This window comes from Osmia lignaria, chromosome 16, assembly GCF_051020975.1.
Source record: "Osmia lignaria lignaria isolate PbOS001 chromosome 16, iyOsmLign1, whole genome shotgun sequence".
In the NCBI taxonomy this organism is placed as follows: Eukaryota; Metazoa; Arthropoda; class Insecta; order Hymenoptera; family Megachilidae; genus Osmia; species Osmia lignaria.
In genome coordinates, this window is record NC_135047.1 from 4,464,487 (window position 1) to 4,480,983 (window position 16,497).

General features: G+C 37.1%; 1 protein-coding gene and 1 long non-coding RNA gene across 15 annotated transcripts in view; both read left to right on the forward strand.

Annotated features, from left to right (window-relative positions):
- LOC117600737 (uncharacterized) overlaps positions 1 to 16,497 on the forward strand; it is a 225,489-nt gene that overhangs the window by 143,622 nt on the left and 65,370 nt on the right. The gene's annotated exons all lie outside the window — the stretch shown is intronic.
- On the forward strand, positions 4,582 to 15,593 carry LOC143306140 (uncharacterized). The gene is made up of 2 exons (XR_013063572.1): positions 4,582 to 14,077; positions 14,295 to 15,593. It is a non-coding gene; the product is annotated as an uncharacterized LOC143306140 (long non-coding RNA).

Sequence of the window (16,497 nt, forward strand, 5' to 3'; positions counted from 1 at the left end):
CATGGCAAACACTGCTGGACTCTAGTTTAGGGGAATGTTTACATTAACTATTACGGGGGTTACTAGTGACTGACGTTGCGAATTTAATTCACTCGATAAATATTTAAATTTAGAATAATAACTCGATCGTTTATAGTATTTAAGTAAATATGTTATTCTACCTAAGCTTGAAACGTTTCCCAATATTATTCGAACGATAAATTTATAGTGATCCATTTGTGACATAGATAGTTTGATCTTCAAAATGATAGAATACAGCAAACAGTGAATTTCCAAAAAGTTTGGAAACGGTCCTTCGTCGGAATGACCGATTCAATTTTATTGTTCTTTTGTTTGCCACTATTTGCCGCAATGATACTTCAGTTGAGCGACACTACGAAATGGAGGTAGGAATTGTACGATTTGAAAAATATCAGCGTACAAAATGAAATTGGAGAGAACTATGGGAAGAGGGAAATTGATTTTTCAATGTTTGTTTGTTTCACTCTTTGAGTGCTGTGGACGTATACAAGGTGGGATATCATAGAGTGATTCTACATAGTAGATTCAATAAAAAATATACAATAAAACGTCTCTATAGATAAAACTAAAAATTCCATAGCTTTTAAGAAAACTGAAAAAGAACATCGTATCTATTTCCCTTCGTAAAAGTAGAATATACGATTAATTCATTAGGAGTTCAATCGTATACTGAAATGGCTTACTATTAAAAGTTTGTCGGCAAACAATGTATTCCTGAACACAAACACCCACATGTACAGAAAGATAAATGCATGCACGTGGACGAACTGGGTGTTTCTCGAATTGGAAACAGCTATCGATGGAATTGGTAAAAAAGGAAAAAAATACGAGAAGCGAAATAGCAAACCGATCGCAAATTTCTTCTCGTCCACGGGAAACAACGGGTTTGTGACCTGAAATTACGAGCTGGAATTAATTAATAACCGATATACCGAGAAGATCGCGCTGACCGGATTTATACCGGAGGCAAATAATTTTTTTTTTTTTATTGCCTTTAACGCGTTTTCCATATCATCCTGTTAATTTGCTTCTGGTTCGATGAACGTAGGCGCGATATTAAAAAATGTCGGAAATTGTCAGTGAACGGCTGCTCGTGTCCAGCTTTCATGCCTTTTTTATGTTTACTCTTCATGATTTTGTTCTGCCCATCGTATTTCAACCGTTTGGCATGTTGTAAATGAAAATTGTTTTATTCTGTTCTGTTAGGTACGAGTTATTTGTTCACATGGGGCTTTTATTAATCACAAATCACAACGAACATTCACGAATTCATAGCAATAAATAGTGATGTATATTATTAAGCGAAATGGTCATTCATATAAGAAAGAGAATCATAAATCAGCTTTGAAATTATAGTATAAGAAAGATGATAAATTTCCTGCTGAACTAAAATGAAATTCAAATAATATAAAACATCGAACTACGAAATTAATGAATGAGATGAAAGTAGAACTGAAATAATGTAAGAAACGATAAAATTGCAAGATGAATTTACTAAATTATCGATGATATAATATCTAAACATGTTTTCTAACATTGCCATTTTCATTTTCTCCATAGTTGATGGATTACCTTTACTTCACTTTACTTTATTTCACTTTGTATACTTCCTACTTTGCAGTAATATATAAACTTTGCTTCTGATACAGAAATTCATTTACTTTCATCTAAAAACAAAGTAGGAAAAATGTAACTTTACCTTTTATTTTTAACTGCTTTTCATTATTTTTATATTTTTCAGTTGAAAACCCAATTTCTCATTTTCTTGTTAAGATAACGTGGAAGAGATAAAACATTTCAGTCTACCCTGGTATCTCCATTTTCTTTTCCTTCTATTTTACATTTATTCAATTTGAGAAATTATCATTCATCTAAATTTTCCACCCCATTCTAATTCAATCTACAAATTTTCACGTCTTGGACTTTCCATTATTCCTTTTTCTCTTCGCTCTCTTTTTCTCCCCTCTCTTTTCCACGCTCGTTGCTCCCTTCATTTCTACGCCCTGCTATTTTCCCTGTTTCACCCCGTCAACTGTCCATTCTACCCACTTTTCTATTTCGCTCGCCGCGTTTAATCGCGCGACGCATCGCGCGGACAAATTTCGGCTCGTTAAGCGGCAGAATTAACTGCGGCAGGGACGAGTGCCGTCGCGACGCTCGCATAATGGATGGGATATCCTTCGACCGGTGGACCACCGACGCTCTAATTTAACAGGTGCTTTTTTTCTGTACCTCTCGCCTCGTGACTCGCAATACCTTTACCGTATAAGCGTTGAATTAGTGCTTTCACACCTGGAAAAGAAAAAAGAAAGTAAATTTTTATGAATTTTAAAAAATACAAACCATAGTTGATCTAAAAATTTAAAAATAAAATGAATTCTGTTTTTATGAGGATCGTCCCCTGTAGAATCGAAACAAATCAATTCTAAAATCCCCAGTTACCGTACAGTAATCAAAATTCTGAAATATAAAAATGCATTCCGAATATGGCAAAAGTTTCGCTCGTATCGCAATTCCTATTTTTCGAACATTACACTTGCACCCTCTTTGTTTCCTCCGAGGGGTTGCATTGGCGACAACTACGATAAAATTCTACCGTGTTTTCAACCCGGATTCTGACTCGCTGGGAAATTCATGAGGATCTGGAGTTCATTGTTCGTGTAAATTCGCTCGTTATAATTTGGTAGACGCGTCAGTTGATAAAACATTGTTGTTTGAGAAACTCTCGTGAAGGGTTGTTTTAAATTGAATGAACCAAAGGAACTGCTGTCAGGCGTACGTAGATAAGTTTTGATAAAGTAATCGTAGAAGGCTGAATAGAAATGAAATTTCAACACATTTCGTTCGAAACTCATTAAAAATTTCTATGTAAAATATTTTCTTTAGTTTTCTCAAATTAAATTATTGATCGTATTGATCTGAAATCAGTTTGAAACTGATAGATGTTCAACTATTAATCGATAAAGTATCAGGGTATCGTGTAGAATAATCCCTTGGAACTTTGAATAATTTTTCAACTGCAGTTATTAAAACTCTCTTTAGCAATAATAGTTTGCTAATTGGTATAGCCTGTTCAATTGAAGTTAAAGGTTCAATGAAACGATATGTTTATGTCCTCACAAACTCAATGAAGAAAAGTTTCTTATAGAATCTCATTCTTAATCTCAATGAACGTCGAAAGAAACAAGGTTCATGATCCACTCGCTCGTGCGCGGAGTTGAAAAGTTTAATCGGTAAAATCTTAATTAGAGGGTGCATTTATTAGGGTGGAACTAGCAGGAGGATGCGCGACTAGTCTTCCTCTCTTTGCATCGGCTGGCGCAAAGAAGATACCGACGGACCAGTTTTGTTCGCGTGCGAAACGGATGCCTGCAGTTTCTCGTGTGCAGATAACGAGGTTGGCAATTATTAGCAAAAGGCGGAGCCTGAAAATAAGAACAAAATAGAAAATGGAAGAGGAGAAGTGGTCGCTGAGGGCCAATGTCCTTGGTAATAATTTTTAACGAATATCTTTTTTTCAACCTCGCAATGAATCGCGAGGAAACAAAGGGCGGAGTCACGATTTCGATCGAGTTCGCCCTGTAGGCGAATTTTTACCAGCTTTATTTTCATTTGTTTTTCGCTCATTGTCAGTCGAAGGTAAAACTGCTTTTTCGCTTCGTGAATGATTTAGATGCACTGGTCTGTTCGTGATTATTTAAGGAATTCAGTGTTATAGGGTAAAGTCAGCATCTTTTACTACCCTAATTTTGAGTGGACTTGGGAACTTTCAAATTTTTAATATAAATTCAAAATAATTTTAGAGAAAATTAATCTGCTTGCTTCGGGTCAACTAACGAATGAGTGCAAATAAATTATTCTGTATTTATACGTGGTTTAATATCACAGTAAAATTAAGGATTAATGGGGGCGTATCGCAGTTGCGGTTATATCAAAAAGCTTTGTATAATTTCGAAATGTATAGATATCAGTGTTCTGTATTTTGAAATTCCCAGTTGATCGATTTATATACGTACACATATTTGCATGTATGAAATATGAAGCATATATTTCAAGTTACTCGTTCTGGGTATACTAATGTTTATCTTATGCATTTGATCGATGCAACAAAAGTAAAAAGTAATTTATATTTAAACAGAAACATCGATGTTTCATTCATTTAAATATTTCAATATTACTCAGAATTTTAAAACACAATTTATTTATTTTGAACTATAGTTACATCATTGAATGTGTCAGCAGTTTGGTATTTAAAATGAATTAGAAGTACAAATTGCTGACAATTTTAATTATTCAATATTTGCTAACAAATTTTTATTATGTACAGAATATTTTAGTTAATTACACGTTAGTTTAAACGGAGATCTGCAGAACAGTTAAAATTTTTTGTAGATTAAGCATGATAATAGATCGACCTATTGTTCGTCAAACGAGACACGTCAGTATATGTTTACAATTCACGCGCTCGACGCACGGCCGGAACTCAGTCGTTTCCAGTTCTTCAAACGTTTCGGTCGAGGTTTGTGTACTGTGAGCCGAGCCTGCTTCGAGCATGTGAGTTTTAATTAATTAATTATTTCAATTTTATTCTATCGTTCTTATCCCATTGAGCGTGGCAAAGGTGTTACAAATTTTTTAAGTTTGTTCTGCAGACGTTAAATAAATATGTATCTACTCGAATGATTTGATTCGATTAAAATTTGCGAAAACGTTTTACAAGAATGCACTATTATAATTTATAATATTCTAAATTTACTTTATCCTCAATTAGAAAGTTCCAAAAATGACAAGTTCGTCCTCCACTGTTACAATTTCTTTCATGAACAACCAAACACGCGCGTGGTGTCCAATTTAAACGTTTTATAAATACTCGACCGTGTTCGTTCGCTCGAACACGTTTTCCAAAACTTGTCGCGCTTATTGGGAATAATTAATTAGAGGCGCAATTAGGCTAACGATGCACGGGGTAACGGTGGACCTTGTTGCTTGTTCGTTGCACAAAAATAAAAATAAATTTGAACACAGTTTCAAAATTGTCGAAAATAGTCGAGGATAATAGAGGTTCCTCACGTGTTGTATAATAAGATCACAGTCAAATTGGATACAAAGGTACATAGAAATCGCATTTGTATTATAATATAACGCTGTTGTATTATAAATGAATGCTGAGAGCGTATAACGTACAGTCTCTGAGCAAGGAAAAAGCTTATCCCGGAGTCACGAGATTCTTTTCATTCGGAATGAAAGTGACAATTCATTTCTTACAGCAGGACATGTTTCACCAAGGGACATCACTTGTACACGTAAAAGCACTCGAAAGCTCTTCGCTCGAGCTTTCTTATATTTGTTCCTGACAGTAGTTCCACTTAATTGCTGCACACTTAATCTCTGTCTGCTTATTAAAGACGAGTGAATCTTTTTAGTCGAGCTATTTCAATGAAACGTGTCATTTATAAATCTCATCCTCTTAACATAATTCAAATAATTTTTCAAACTCCTTTTCCCATCACGATACAGAGAACGCTTTTAAATCGACAGTTTACTGTATTCTTTAAAATGGTAAGAATCTTGAACGTTTCTATATTTAAAGATGGTAAAGATACTCGAAAGGAAGGAAAATTGTTTTCATGACGAACTTTCATTTTTCACAGAAAATAATAGCGTTCTTTGTACAGACTTAATATTTAGTTAGGCAACTGTATTCATTGAAGTATAGTTACCTCAACACTTTTTATAGTACAATCAATCACTTTAGTGACACGAGAAACAGTGACATACTTTTAACGAGATAACACGCTTGCTGAGTATGCGTGATAAATATAACGACCCATAAATCAATCTTCCACGCTATTAACGCGAACTTGTTCGTTCATTACTTTCATATTCCACCCCTTTATACAGATATTCGCGTCCCACGCCGCAATACTATTCCTACTGATTCGACATTAAATCCTTCAATCTCTCTACAATTGCATTTGCACGCAACCCATCGAATTTGTCTCGTTGAAAAACGAATTTGCAATTAGCGAAAAATCCTGACCAAATAAATTGAAACGAACTTCCGTACTCGAGGCAGTTTCCAATATTTTTTGAATTATATTTGGAGGAATAATAATTTCAGAAGGAAGGAGTCGAGGATAAAACACGTGGAAAGAAAACACTGACGTTTGCCATTGGAAATACAGAAACATCCATTTTGCTCGTGTTATTTGAGAGACGCACAATATTATCTCTGTCGACCGAAAATGAGCAACGATTTCGAAGGGTTTGAAAGTGGAGAAATAGAAAAGTTTCGATAGGTAAAATATAAAAAACGAAAGAAAATATTCTCAAACCACTTTATTAATATTTGAAATAATGATTAACAATACATATATATCTAATGATTCCTTTAGAATAAGTAACTATTCCTTTTTTTTTGTTATTGTAAATGAATTCTTGGAGTTTTTCTGATAGCTCGTATTTCGTTCTGGATTTCACAAGTAGATTTCCGAAGCAAGATAAGCGCACTTCAAATCCCTTTGTCGATGTCTGGTTCGATCGATAGAGTTCAATACGTTACGAGGTGTCGTCTCGATGCACGTCGATCTTAACGCTCGATGGTCGTTTGCTTCTATTGCACTCGTGCCATAAAGTTCATCAGGAATGGCCTTTTTCAAGAGATCGTTATATCCATCTCGGTTTCTCGCGTGAAATCTTCCTCATCTTGATTTTTACTCTTCTTTCTCTTTTGAATATTTCTTTTTCTTGTTCACTTTGCCTCTTTATACGCCCTTCCTGTTTTTCCGTGTTTAACTTCCCTTTCCTCTGTTTTCTTTTATACTATCGTTTTGGTCCGTTCCCTTTTCTTGATTCTTTTCCATTATCTTTTTTTAAACTTTTCTTCTTTGAAATTGCTTTATCTTTCTTGCTCTTATTTGCGTTTATTTCTATTCTGGTTTTTCTTTATTTCTAGGACTTGCTTTCATTTTTCTTTTCTCTTTCTTTATTAACTTCATTTACTTGCAGCTTTTCTCCTTTTCTTTATATTCTAATTATTTCTCCGTTTCCTACTTTTTTCTGGTTTCTGTATTTCTCATTTTTTTCCACCCACGTTTCTTAATCTGTCTCTAATTTCTTATTTATCCTGCTCGTTAAACGAACAGGAAAATGAAAGCGACGTTACAAATAAAAGGATCCTTTCTTCCTTTTGAAATAAGATATTATATAAGGAAATGGGTTCATATTTTTAAATGAAGACGAAAATTACGGTTATTTTCATTTCTCTTCATTTTTCATTCGTACACTCGCTTCCGCAAAAACCTTTTACGTACAAATACTATCAAATGCTTACATGCCTCGCGTTTTTATTTCTTTCACCGATCAAGAAAGGTTGTTTGTTCCGATAAACGTGCCTTCAAAGAGATCTGTTCGCAATTAAGTTTTAAATTGAAATTAACTATCCTTTGGGTCGGAAAACACCGCAAAGCTGTGCAAAAATACTCAAGCTCTTTTTTTCGAATGTTTGTTAAGGTTCTGTCCATTGATTTTTTCCCACCAGGGGATGGTTCGTCTTTCTTTTACCCTTTGAACCTCTTTAGAACACTTGACCCATTTATGCAACCGGTATTCATGTTATGCCACGAATATTTACATAATGTTTCGCGGCACTTCATATTTTTAAAGAGCTCAACTTTGTTCCTCCTTCTCGAAACGGAATACTTGTCTGCTCGTTATAAATTATTTCTTTCTCTTTCGAGCATCTATTTTTGAAGACACTAGACCGTCTTTTTATTCAAATATTTGAGTTGAAACAGAAGGATTTTTATCGTTGTTCATAGGCGATGAGATCAATGGCTCAATTGGAAATTGTAGCTAATAATTTCTCGTTAGGAATAATTGATCCGACGCGAACTGAATTTTGGATTACCAGCTCGATGGATGCCAACCATCCTTGTAATCGGGCGGTATTTGCGGAAAACTCATGGCATTTTGTACGATAAATCGTGGCACTATTCCCGGGAAATCAAGAGAATTGCTCTTGAATGATTATGAAATATTTTTGGAAATTTCTACATTCTGTTTGCTGAATGAGCACTTGAAATATAAAAGAGAAAGAGAAATTATATTATGTAATTTCTCTATTTGTCTTCTGGCTTATTACTTCTGTTTCTTAGCATGGAAGTTGCTTTCAATTAATATTGCTACTTGCCACAGGCGGCGTACTATCTTCTTGTCACAGTGTCATAAGCACCTCGAGGTAGACACACGTAGGCAGTTTAGTCTGTCGCAAAATGTAGAAATACAGTGCGATACGAGCATAGATACGTGCCTTTACGTTTCCCTTAGAAACGTGAGCCTCTGAGGAACACGCGTGCACTTTCCGCCCTTCGTTTCACGTATCGTCGAGGAGATTCCACATGGAAATTTCTCATGTAATATCGCAGCTCTCTGTGCACCGTGGCTGATTTCCTTTTCGTGGATTAACCATCTCCGACAGATAGGAATTGTTGGTAAACGCATCCCTTTGCCTTTGCGAAGGAGAACATTCACTTAGTCTCTGTTATTCGCGGCATTGTGCATTCTCTTGAGAGTATGATAACATTCTGAACCGTATCAAACTAACTCATACTAATGTAGAATAATTTTCATTTGCTCTGACCTATTTATTCGTAGGATTTCTTACACTTTTCTGATTAAATTTTCGAATATTCATCAAAATGAATTACTAAATTTCTAATCAATATGCGATAATACGATCACTGTAATTGCACTGGAATACTGAAACAAAATCAATACAAGATTTACAAAAGTCCAGACATCACTTTCACGATATACTGATTCATTATGAACCGCAAGACTGCCAGTTTCTTTCATTGATAGACTTAATTGGCGAGTTCTCGACTTGAGAGCAGAGATCAGAACAAAGGAGACTCTGTTAATGCTTATGCAGCTGTGTCTCGCTTTTCTTTCTCGTCTTAAATCCATAAAAACGATCCACGTACTTAAAACTTTACACCATCGTACGCGACGATCGCTATTTCATTTCTCTACAGAATGATTCATCGATATAGAAATTCTGCGTATGATAGTACGCATTGAACTTTAATTGCACGCGGTGCATCGCGCCGATTACACAGTTCAATTATTCCACGGGAATTCGACGATATTCCAGTTGAATTGTCCTGTCGAATGTTTACACCAGTTTGCATATTTCAGCATGACTCGCGGATTTACTTGTTAATCCGTTTACCATTTGTTTATTGTCTCTAAACCTTCTATTTCTGCATCAGATTACAAATTAATTACAGAGTAATAAAATTTTATTTAACGCGTTCAAACGATGGTTTATAGTTTGATAGAATGCTATCTTGTAAAATAAAAACATTTAGCGACAGATTTCCTTCGGAATTTCTGGGAAATCCTTGGCGTTAACTAAAAGCAACACTGAGTGTCAGTCATAATGCCGGTGCAGACAGATCGTTTGAGCCGTCATAGCGGAAAATTACATATTACCGCGGCACCGCAATAAGCAATTTGCCCGTTGGTACACGTATTTCCAACGTACTTTGCCCACCCACACTCGGCCACTACTGCGATCCACTTAGAGATATGCACAAAGCCGTAACGAACAGCGCGCAGGCTGATATTTAGCGGAATTCTACGCATCTTCTCTGTTGGAAAACCATTATTAACGCCTTTTAACCATACAAGGTCCTTTGCATCTCGTGTCAGATAAAAATAACTCATTTTTAAAGTAGGTAATTGACAGTCGTTGAATTGACAAAAACTAACACATGGATGGTTATAAATTCAGCGATGTTGAAGGTGTGAATCGTGTTCGAATCGGGAAACGAGCTCGGTAAAGAGACATAAATCCTTAAGAAGCGTCACTTGGAAAGACCTAATCCATTTAATCTCTCGATGAAAAATCGTTCCACCGCGATGCTCGTTTCCCTTATCGCATTATTATTCCTTATCCCAGAATCGTATGTGCTGGGATGCGGGTGTGTGCATGCCTCTTCCTGGACGATTTCCAAAGTTTCATCTACGCCATGACTTATGATAGCGTTTCTCGTTTTTCTTCAACCAAAGCAACGAACACACATTGAATTCCGATATAGTATATTTATTCACCCATTCTTACTCTCCTTTCAACATTCAGTGATATGTAAAATAATGCACGGGGTATAAAGAACAGGAAATCTATGCGATCCGCGTGAGCAATAAAAATATATTTCATTTCATTTTTCAGTCGAAAATTATGCAGGACATTTGATATTGTAATTCATAAGATTTTGGATAAATGTTTGTGATGGCAGATACGGTTGTTTTGGATTTCTCGAATCTCCTGAAATTTTTTCATATTTCCATCGTTGAACAGAATTAAATTTACCAACAATATTACTTCCTCCGTCCATTTGTCTACACCCACGCGCAACTATTTTATTCGGTGACAATAATTGAACACGGTATAAAAAAAATGTGTGTATTTTTAAAGCTTCCTGAAAAATTCATATTATTACATTCTCTTCTTTGTCCTCGCGTTCAAAGAACTCTCATACAAAAAAAAAAGATATAAAATTGTATGAAACATCCTGCAACGACTATCCCTTTTTATGCTTGCCACAATTATTTGTCAAATTTCCATCGTCCTCTTTCCTATTCATTCGTTTCTCTAACAAACTGGAAGCGACTCTTAGTCGAAACAACGCGTTCAGGAAGCTGGTCGATCTATCCTTCTCTGCACCGCTCGATGCTGGAATCAGTCGCGCAATTTTTCATCGCTGTAAAAACAAATCGTTCTTAAAACGACGATCCGCGTCGTTCACCCCGTTCGCTCGTCTTTCATAAATCTCGCAGCTGTTCCGACACCCTTTGTTTTCTTAGCTAAGTCAAGAGCCGTGTTCTCGGTTCACGGGTTCGCTACGGATTCCTTTCTAAAACCGACCTCTTTCGAGCGAAAATGTCCATACGCCTTGCATCGAACGATTTAAAACAATTCGGAGCGTGTGATCCGGCCTCGTCTCGCGAGCATTTTCTCGCTTCGCCTAAGATGGGTTCCGTGTTACCATCGACGTGTTTCTGTTTCGTTGAAAGAGACAAACGGCACCTATCTCCCTAGCTGAATGTAATTGCGTTCCCGTGTAATAGCTTACGATAGATTATTCATTTGTCGCGGGAATCGTCGCTCGAGAAAATCGCTTCGACGATCAACAAAGCGGAATTGCTTAGAAGGTTGCTCCAATTCAGGATTACGATTTTCATGGCTGAGTGAATAGTATCTGACATGTGTGACGTGTACTATCGATCGAACGAAAGATTGTTCGGAGACGTAAAAATATTCAGGGTAAATTATTTGGTAGCTGTTTTATTTATAATTTATTTATAATTCATTTGAAAACAACTGTGAAATTTTCCCAGCTCGCCAAGTAAATTGCAATTATCCTTCTCCTTAATTACCAAGACACTCAGCCACCCTTTGAAATTTACGCCGTTCTCGGTTAAAAGCGACAGTATCGTCACCTCTTTCTCCTCAGCCATTTAGAAATTCCGGCCACGAGGATCCGGCAGTTATTCGAGAACCAACAGAGACGTCCGGGTAACCGGTACCACAGAGTTTGCTAATATTATTCAACGAGTATATGGGCTTCTCTCGCCTATAACGTTTAGGAAAAGACTTGGGTTAAGATTATTCGAGAACACGTTTAATCTTGTAAACGGTGCATCGCGAGAGGAGCTCATCTACGCCTGGAAAACGTTCCCGAAAACGCACACTTTCGTATTATTCGCGTGACGGAACAAACGCTGGCACGCTTGCGGGTATTTCGTTGAGCGTTTAAGCGGAATTCTGGCCGCACCGAAACGGTGTAATTACGCGGAGAGGTTTAATGGCGAGTGTAACGCGGGTATTCATCGAAAGGTACGATATTATTAACGAATGGATAATGACCGATTAAATTCGACGATATCGCGATGAGTTTTTATCTTGATACGTGTAATTACGGGTCTTGGAAGGTTTCGGGAATGATTGATTCGCGTGAGTCCGCCACGTGGGCGGCGATGATGCTTCCTAATAATTTTGATAGTAAGAGGCGACTCATCTCTTTTTAAGTATAGGCTGTCTGGAATAAGCAATGTCTTTTAAATGGTTAAAAATAGAAAAAGTTATTATTCGAAATATTTTCTAGGCTTCTTCATGCAATCTGTTCTAAGTCTACTTCAGTCGCGATCCTCTTGGTACGAGACATGGTTGTAATACTTAAGAGCTTTCAACTTTATTAAAAAATTTTAATACAAACTTTGTGATACCCTTCTACAAACATAGCAAAGTTTCGTCTAGGAGCTCGATTCATTTTCAAACGTGTACTTCTTCGTTACTACATGTAATCGGTGTTTAAACATGCAAATTTGAGTAAAATCTAATCTCTTATGAACACTAATTTTAATTTTGTGTAACAGTCAAAATTCTTATCCTCCTCTTATTTTAATGTGCACTTCATCTGATACACGCGAAAGGTCCCCACCCCCTGTGGCTCGGGGGGCTTAGAATACGGCCACGGTATTCCCTGCCTGTCGTAAGAGGCGACTAAAAGGGGTCACACAGACACATACACACACGTACATTGGGCGTTCATTGGGCAACAAGGTGACAGATAAGTTACCAAAAATGCCAGCCTTTGGGCGAAATTTGAGATAGATAGATAGATCTGATGCACATGCTTCGTTTAATGTATCTTCAAAATTTCCAACTTCAATTCTCTCTGTAACCTATTGTTTTCTGAAACAAGAAAGAAAAGAGAAACCATCCAATTCAATATGTAGAATCCCTGGCAGAGCCAACAGACTGGCGCTCTCCCAATTCGTCCGACTAATTAATTAGCGTTAATATTCATAGGGGCGTCCGCACAAATGGGCTGCTTTAAAAACAATTTAATTAATCTCCTTTGGGAGGGTGAAGCTTCTTTCACTCGTAACACCGTTCCATCTTTCTCTTTCTTCTTTCGACGAGCAACCTTTCCAGGTGACAGGGGCCACTGCTACAAATGTAATTCAACTTAATTCCCTCGGCGGGTCTGAACGTCCGCGACAGACGACAAAATCTGTTTAATCAGTTCCACTTACTGCTTGATAAGGAATTAAGGAACGTGCAGAGCAGTCGGCTTTACGCGATCCCTGCGCTCTACGTATTTGCGATCTTTATCTCCACTCCGTGCTATTCGCTTTGTTTTACCTTCGAATTAATGTACGGCTCTATTTGTTAGAGCAATTTCCTTTTTCTTTCGCTCGCTGTCAGGGCTTTAGGGATATGGCGAGAAAAGTCTATGAGGTTAGAGGTGAACGAACGACAAAGTCTTGACGCGTCGAGTTGTTTCGCTCTTTGAGCTCGAAGGGATGACAACGGAAAAAGGGGATGGCGAACATGGGGTTGAGATTGAATAGAAGAGATATTGATATCATAGCGTGGTGAAGGGTAGATTTAATAAAAGAAGGGATTCATTGTTAGTTATCTGGCATTATTTTATATTTGAAATCTTTAGAAAATGAAACAGAATCCCTTTTTTTCTTAAGATACGTAATTGGAAAGAAGCATCACGAGTTCTATAGCGGTTGAAGAGGTTTTCTTTTGACCACGATAAATCTTTTTAACGTTTCGTCGCTGCAGGCAAGTACAATGAACATTTGGAACTGGTACTCGGGCATAGCTCCGTCAATTCACGATATTTTTCAAACGAGAGAAAATCGATCGGCAAGGATGACGAGGAGCTGCATGGTGAGAGCCACTTCCGGCCTCTTCGCGAGAAGAAACGCGTCGCAAGCTAAGAGTTCCTGTCACTGTAAAACGTCTCTCGACGTGCCGCTGTAAAATGTTTTCGCTTCGTAGAACGCTCTCGACCCGCATACGCCGTTTTTCAGTCACTTTATTCCTTACGTTTGCCATTTTTCCGCCACGTTCAGAACGACCAGCTTTCGAAAAGTTCTGTGAGAGTGGTGAAGAAGAATCAGCAGTTAAAAAGTATTAGCACCTGGTCGAGTGCAGTTGGGATGAAATAATTGAATACAGTTGTTAAATTAGGTAAATTTTGAATTTAACATCTTTTATATTGGCACCATTTTATTATACTAACGACATTACACCATTTTGTACACTTCACAGATTTTTCATCTTCTTTAATATTATTACGTGTTCATAATTTCCATTGATTTTCATCATGGAGAAAATTTCTCGCGATTTTTCCATGACCCTTTGAAGCGCCTCTTTGTTTTGTAATGAAACGATAATGTTATTGCAGGAAACGATGCTTTCACGTTATCCCCTACACAATATCGATGATCGAAAAGCAGAATGCAGTGAGATAATAATTAACGGGGATTGTGATTTCAATTCAATACGTTCAATAGCGGCGAATGATTAATAGTGATGAATGCGCGTTGCTCGAAGAATAGATATTATTGAGTTGTTCTACTGAAAAGTAGCGTCTGCGTTGCATGGCTCCAACAAGTACATACTGTGGAGTGTGACGAATCCAAATCGTTTAAATCCTTCTTCCATACGGGTGTATAATAAAATATGTTAACATTTTCGATAATCAGTTATCAATTCTTCGATATTTATATTTTAATCGATGGATGTCTGATTTATTTCAAACTAACTACTGAATGTACGAACAGGCTCCAATCAAAACTCCTCAAACTAACGCTATTGTATGCGTTCATTGGCTATATTTTTAAATACTGTATTAAATTACTAGTATCCCTCGTTACAGAATATCCTGACCGGCATTAGTAAAGGAACAATGCATAAACTTCAATCTATTGTTCGCTGCATCTAATAGCTAACAATTTTGTAACAAGACTATGAATGAAAGCTTTGTATAACCAACAAATTTTAAACTTCAATTTGATGTATCAGAAATACAATTTTGCAATACTTTTACATAATTAAATCGTGTCGGACGAAGAGTAGAAAATGAAAAATTGAAATCTCACAATCTACTAACATTTTTACATATTCGAGACTATTGTTTGCACTTAAATCAATGTCTTCATCAACGTCAAGAGGCAATTAATAACTGCACCGGTCTTTTAAGTGATACGTTGTGACACTAATTTCTACTAATCGTTTAATTACAATCATTACTAGCAAATCCGTGCGTAATTAGCGCATAATGTCCAATACTTTTGTTATTAGTGTATAACTTTGTTATTAGTGCTCTGACGAAAAAATGTTGAAGGAAGAAGATAAATGGTTCGAAAAGCACTACATCTGTAGGCCCTTAGATTTTTTTAAATGTAAATAGTGCATGCGTAATTAACAATTTCATCGTTTTTTCAAATGGGAATGCATATTTTTTCTTGCATAAATCGATTCCCCTATTAATTCTACGTCAAAAAGTACTGGGGTAGTATGGCATAAAAATGCTTAGTTCTCGAGATATTTACGAAAAACGTTGTTATTGAAGGGGGATTTGAAATCTTTAAACCACTTTCTCTCTCCTACTTTCTTTCTTTCAGCTTTCTCCGTGGGCTCATTCTTCTTGTCTTTCGACACCCTTTCATTCTACTTTTTTTTTTTTTTTTTTTTTTTTTTAGCCAGGGGGTGCCCCTTGGAGCACCCTTTAGGAGCTGTATAAGAGATGCCGCACCTGAATGTTTAGGAGGCCAGGTAGTATGCTTACTTATCATGCATTAACTTGGGTTTCGGCATGTACAATCGCCTTTTCATCGGGTCCGTATGACCCGAGATACAGGTCTATAACGAGTGTTTTATACGGAACATTAGAGGTGTGCGAACAGCGCATTCAAACATGGGGCGGGTGACCGCGGACCCTGCGTTCTTCAAAAATGTTTTAGAATTCAACTATCTCGCGCCAAGATTCTACAAAATCAAACAGGGTAACCAGTGGTGTTGAATTTGAGATCGGTGATATCTAAAAAGTGCGGAGGTTTCATTCATGAGGCGACGAAGGGAAATTCAAGAGCCGATCTCCAGCGACTATCTCCAGAGGTAGTCGCGTGTGGCCGGTAAAATATTTTTGAAGATCGCATTAAAAATATTTTTGAACCTCCGCACGTTTTAGATATCACCGATCTCAAATTCAACACCACTGGTTACCCTGTTTGATGTTGTAGAATCTTGGCGCGAGATAGTTGAATTCTAAAACATTTTTGAAGAACGCAAGGACCGCGGTCACCCGCCCCATGTTTGAATGCGCTGTTCGCAGACCTCTAATGTTCCGTATAAAACACTCGTTATAGACCTGTATCTCGGGTCATACGGACCCGATGAAAAGGCGATTGTACATGCCGAAACCTAAGTTAATGCATGGTAAGTAAGCATACTCCCTGGCCTCCTAAATATTCAGGTGCAGCATCCCTTATACAGCTCCTAAAGGGTGCTCCAAGGGGCACCCCCTGGCTAAAAAAAAAAAAAAAAAAAAAAAAAAAAAAGTAGAATGAAAGGGTGTCGAAAGACAAGAAGAATGAGCCTACGGA